Source organism: Carassius carassius, chromosome 6 (genome assembly GCF_963082965.1).
Source record: "Carassius carassius chromosome 6, fCarCar2.1, whole genome shotgun sequence".
Lineage (NCBI taxonomy): Eukaryota > Metazoa > Chordata > Actinopteri > Cypriniformes > Cyprinidae > Carassius > Carassius carassius.
This window is the reverse complement of record NC_081760.1, coordinates 24,336,188-24,341,715: the sequence shown is the minus strand read 5'-3', so window position 1 is coordinate 24,341,715 and position 5,528 is coordinate 24,336,188.

Here is a 5,528-nt window from a genome sequence, read left to right as displayed (position 1 = left end):
AGCCGCACTGCTGATCCTGAGGCCAGCGCACGCTACTTGCCGTGGGGCCAGCGCACGCCACTGTCCGGAGGGCTACACGCTGATCCAGTGGTCATCGCACACCAGCATCAGAGATCTCATTTGTGATCTGGAGGTCGACACGCGCGAACACACACACACACACGCCACTTATTAAGACACTACATCGTTGATTTACTGAACTCACAAGCCACAAGGGGACATCAGAACTAGACACCATGTCGTCAGCTCGTAAAGAATTAGTGTGGGCCATCAAGAAACAACTATTCAGACTCTCAAGTAACGACATCTATCAGGTTGCAAAAGACATTGCAATCAACAACAGTAAAAATGAGGAAGAGCTGAATGCGAATGATGAAGAAAGCTGCATGGAGAATGTAGTCTCTTACATGCAATCTGATACCTTGCTAGGACTGGAGGATGAAGGTATGGGTCAGTTGTTGGTTTTAAATGATTTGATAGGTAGAGTAATTAATGCTGATGCTCCGGTTAATTTCCCAGTGGGTACATTGAGTGATGGTAGCACACACGTTACACCTAGTCAAAGTCCATCCACTACAGTCCCAAACCCTACATCACAACTTCATTCTCACCCTAACAGTACCGCTATGCAAACACAACCTTACTCTAGCACTCATACCAATACAACAACACAGTCATTAGAAGAACTGAGAAAAGTCTATGAAGAGCTGGGTGAGAAACTGAGACGACAAGAATGTACAGTGACCACATCACCCACAACTTACTTCCACCAGGGTGAATCAGAGTTACACTACATGCCATCGATGAACTCAGAGAGACCAGTACTACTGAAAGACCTTTCCTACCTGCAGCGCAGAGACTTTAAAGTACATGGTGGTCAGGTTGGGGATCAGAACTCTGATTTAAATTACAATAACATCAGTAAACAAATCGACGAGGGAGTGAAAGAGGGCTTTGCTGAAGCAGAAGTGGTGAGAGGGGTGTTGAGGATCATCAAACCAGGAGCTTTTAAAGATATGCTTGTAAACAAAGACTCAATTACAGTATCTGAACTCAAAGGCTTCCTCAGGTCCCACCTCGGAGAGAAAGCAACGACTGAGATGTTCCAGGAATTAATGTGTGCCAGGCAATCAGACCAAGAATCACCACAGCAGTTTCTCTACCGCATGATTGGGCTCAAGCAGAAAATCCTTTTCCAGTCCCGACAGGCCAGTGCAGACATTTCATATGATCCCAAGACCATCCAGGAAGTGTTCCTCCATACCATCTACCAGGGCTTTGGGACAAAACACGCTGACCTCCGACAGAGACTAAGACCTCTAATTTCAAACAGTCAAGTCACGGACGAGGAAATCCTTCGCCAGGTCATGAAAATACTAAGTGATGAGAATGAGCACCAGCGCCGACTGGGCCAACCCGCCCGACAAAAGGTGACCCAAGCACACAGCGCCAAGGTTGAGACGGGAGACCTTAACAACAACAACAAGTCACGAGATACACCATCAGACGATGAAAATCGCCAGACAATACAACAGCTCACTTCTCAGGTAGAGACCCTGACACGCATGGTGGCTTCTTTGATGGAGCAGCAGACAGAAAATACTCGATTGCCTTACCCTCCTTCTCAGCCAACCTCTAACAGACCTCTCCAACCACAGCTGGGACAATCTATAGTCCAGGTAAGAGGAAGAACATCTCGATGTCCGAAATGTACAGAACAGAATGTGCAGGAGTGTAACCATTGCTTTGTGTGTGGAGAGGCAGGACACCGAGCAGTGGGATGCCTTCAACGAGTCAGGGTGCAGGGAAACGGAGCTCGGTCTTTGTCGAGGGACGCCCAGAGACCGGTGAGCAGCTTCAGTCCCAAACATTAACAAATAACAAACAAATAACAAGACACCCCAAGCAAAACAAACAGCAAAATTCACATGTATTGACCAGCCCGAGTAACGTCGCCTGCAAAGCGCCCCTAATTGGAAAAAAAAGTCTGCTGAAATGTTTGATTGGCGGGTACCCAGCTACAGTCTTGTTTGATTCAGGCTCACAAGTGAGCATAATTGACCAACAATGGACTGACACTCACATTCCTACTCATATCTTGAGACCTCTTTCTGAGCTTTTAGAGGAAGAACTTGGCGTCTATGCAGTCACTGGCCATGCTGTCCCCTATACTGGATGGGTTGAGCTCACTGTTAATCTTGCCGGGAATGAAGACCCAAACATAACTATACAGGCCCCTTTCCTTGTCAGCCCACTGCCATTGCCCCAGTCCCTTCTAGGAGCCAATGTACTCCAGGAGATCATCAGAAGGAAAGAGTCCTCAGGCGATGCAGTTGCAACAGTGGTCAGCCTTCTCCGCAGTGCCTTCGGAATGGAGGAGGAACAGGTGGAGGCCATTGTAAATTCCATCCAGGTGCCTCCTAAAACATACTGTGATCCAGTCACTATAAGAGTGGGCCAAGACCATTCCATCATTCCCCCTGGCAGAACAGTCCATGTATGGTGTAGAATACCACCAAACTTTGATGTCTCAAACCCCGTTGTTCTATATGAACCAACAGAAGGAAGCGCTATCTTAGAGCAGTTGAGTGTAGGAGAAGGCCTCTTAGAAATTAATAACACCCGACGACCTTATGTTAAGGTGCCCATCTCCAATCACTCAAAGCATGAGATCACCCTGCCGAGGAGAACCACTCTAGGAACTATCCAAAACATTATCAAGGTCATTGAGGCTGATGCACCAGAGTCACATCAGGCTGATCCCACACCAAGAAAGATGACATCGATCGAGGTCAAGGCTGTCGTTTCTCCCAGCACCTCTCCACCTGAGTCCTGGCTTCCTCCTGTTGATATCAGTCACCTCAGCCCTGAACATCAACAGGCAGTCAAGAAAGTGCTCTACGAGGAATGTGGAGCCTTTGCTCGTGACAGTGACGACATAGGGTGCATCCCCTCCCTACAGATGGAGATCAGGACTAAGGATGACATCCCAGTTCAGAGGGCCTATGCATCCATTCCAAAACCGCTCTACAGGGAAGTGAAGGAGTACATCCAGGAGCTGTTGGTTAAAGGGTGGATCGTGAAGTCCCAGTCACCTTATTCAGCTCCTGTCATCCTTGTGAGAAAGAAGGATGGGTCCTTACGCCTGTGTGTAGACTATCGTCTCCTCAACAACAAAACTGTGCCAGACCGTCACCCTCTTCCCAGAATTCAGGACCTCACCGACTCCCTGGGGGGATATGCCTGGTTTTCGATCCTCGATCAGGGCAAAGCCTACCACCAAGGCTTTATTGCTGAAGGATCAAGGTACCTGACCGCATTCATTTCTCCGTGGGGGCTCTATGAGTGGGTTCGAATACCCTTTGGGCTATCGAATGCCCCAGCGGCTTTCCAAAGGAGCATGGAAAGTATGCTTGACACACTGAGAGATGAATGCTGCATCCCTTACCTTGACGACGTGTTGTGCTTCTCCAGGTCATTTGAGGAGCATGTGGAGGTGTTACGCAGAGTCCTCCAAGCCTTGCAACAACATGGGGTAAAGCTGAAGCCGGAGAAATGCGAGCTCTTCCGCAAGGAGGTCCGGTATGTCGGCCGGCTGGTGTCAGCGGAAGGAGTCAAAATGGACCCCAAAGACCTTGAAGCAGTGCGGGCCCTGAAAGACAAGACTCCACAGACAGTTGGGGACGTCAGGCAGTTGCTTGGATTTCTGAGCTACTATCGAACATACGTGCAGGATTTCTCACATATAGCCAAGCCCCTGTATGACCTGCTCCAGTCAAAGCCCAGCACCCCTCCGACCAAACCGTCAAGAGGAAAAACAAAACGCAATCAGCAGTCCTCCCGTACTCCAGTAGAGTGGAATAGGCAAGACCAACAGATCCTTGAACACCTTGTGGACCGGCTGACCAAACCCCCAGTGCTGGCGTATCCAGATTTCAACTGCCCCTTTACACTCCACACAGATGCCTCCCAAAAAGGTCTCGGTGCAGTTCTTTATCAGAACCAGGATGGGAAGATGAGGGTGATTGGGTACGGGTCACGCACGCTAACATCAGCGGAACACAATTATCACCTACACAGCGGAAAGCTAGAATTTCTCGCATTGAAGTGGGCAATATGTGAGAAGTTCCGTGACTACTTATTCTATGCTCCACATTTCACCGTCTTCACGGACAATAATCCCCTCACATACATCCTGAGTTCTGCCAAACTGAACGCAGTTGGTCACCGGTGGGTGGGGCAACTGGCCGATTTCAACTTTGATATCAAATACCGGCCAGGCAAAACCAACATTGATGCCGACACCTTATCACGTTGCCCACTTGACATTGACACCTTCATGGCTGGATGTTCGGAAGAGATATCGGAGGAGGCAGTATGTGCTGTATGGGAAGGAAGCCGGAGAGCACAACAAGGAGACGTGGCCTGGGTGGCAGCCCTCAACCTAACATCCCAAAGCCAACCTCAAGTTGAGACTCTGCCGGAAGTCAGTCATGATGAGCTTGTAAGGGAACAAAGAAAAGACCCCGCTATTGGGAAAGTGATGGCGCTGAAGGAAAACAACACACCACCAACAGAGGATGACAAAGAGAGAATGGACACACACGCAAGGAGGCTGTTAAGAGAGTGGAGCAGATTACACATAGAGAATGACCTTCTCTACAGGAAGAGTGCAGGTCGACAACAACTGGTCCTGCCCGTCACCTACAAACGAACAGTACTCACCCAGCTGCATAACAACATGTGCCATGTTGGCGTTGAAAAAGTTCTGACCCTAGCGAGGGAGCGGTTCTACTGGCCTTTCATGAAAAGAGATATAGAGGAGTATGTGACCAGAAAGTGCTCTTGCATTAAGCAGAAGAAGCCAGCCACACATGAAAGAGCACCAATGGGAAGTATTACATCAAATTCGCCCCTTGAGTTGGTGTGTATCGATTTCCTTCACCTGGAAGCCTGCCGAGGTGGATACGAGTATATCCTGGTTGTGGTTGATAATTTTACCCGATTTGCACAAGCTTACCCCACCAGGAACAAGGCTGGCAAGACGGCTGCTGACAGACTTTTCAATGACTTCATTCCTAGATTCGGGTACCCGGCCAAACTGCACCATGACCAGGGTCGGGAGTTTGAGAATGAACTCTTCAGAACTCTCAGGCACTTAGCTGGTGTCGCCCACTCAAGAACTTCCCCTTATCACCCCCAGGGCAATTCTGCAGAAAGGTTCAATAGCACGTTGTTGCAGATGCTCCGCACCTTGGGAGAGAAAGAGAATTGGAAAGACCACCTTCCCCATGTACTCCAGGCATACAATTGTACAAGGCACGAGGCCACAGGTTTCTCCCCACACTATTTGCTGTATGGCCGACATCCTCGTCTACCAGTGGACATCCTCTTCGGTCTCATAACAGATAAAGGAGCTGAAACAAATGGACCAAAAGGATATGCTGAGAAATGGGCAGGAAAAATGGTGGAGGCATACAGAATAGCAGACTCAAACAGTCGAAAGTCCAGCTCTAAAGGCAAGACAT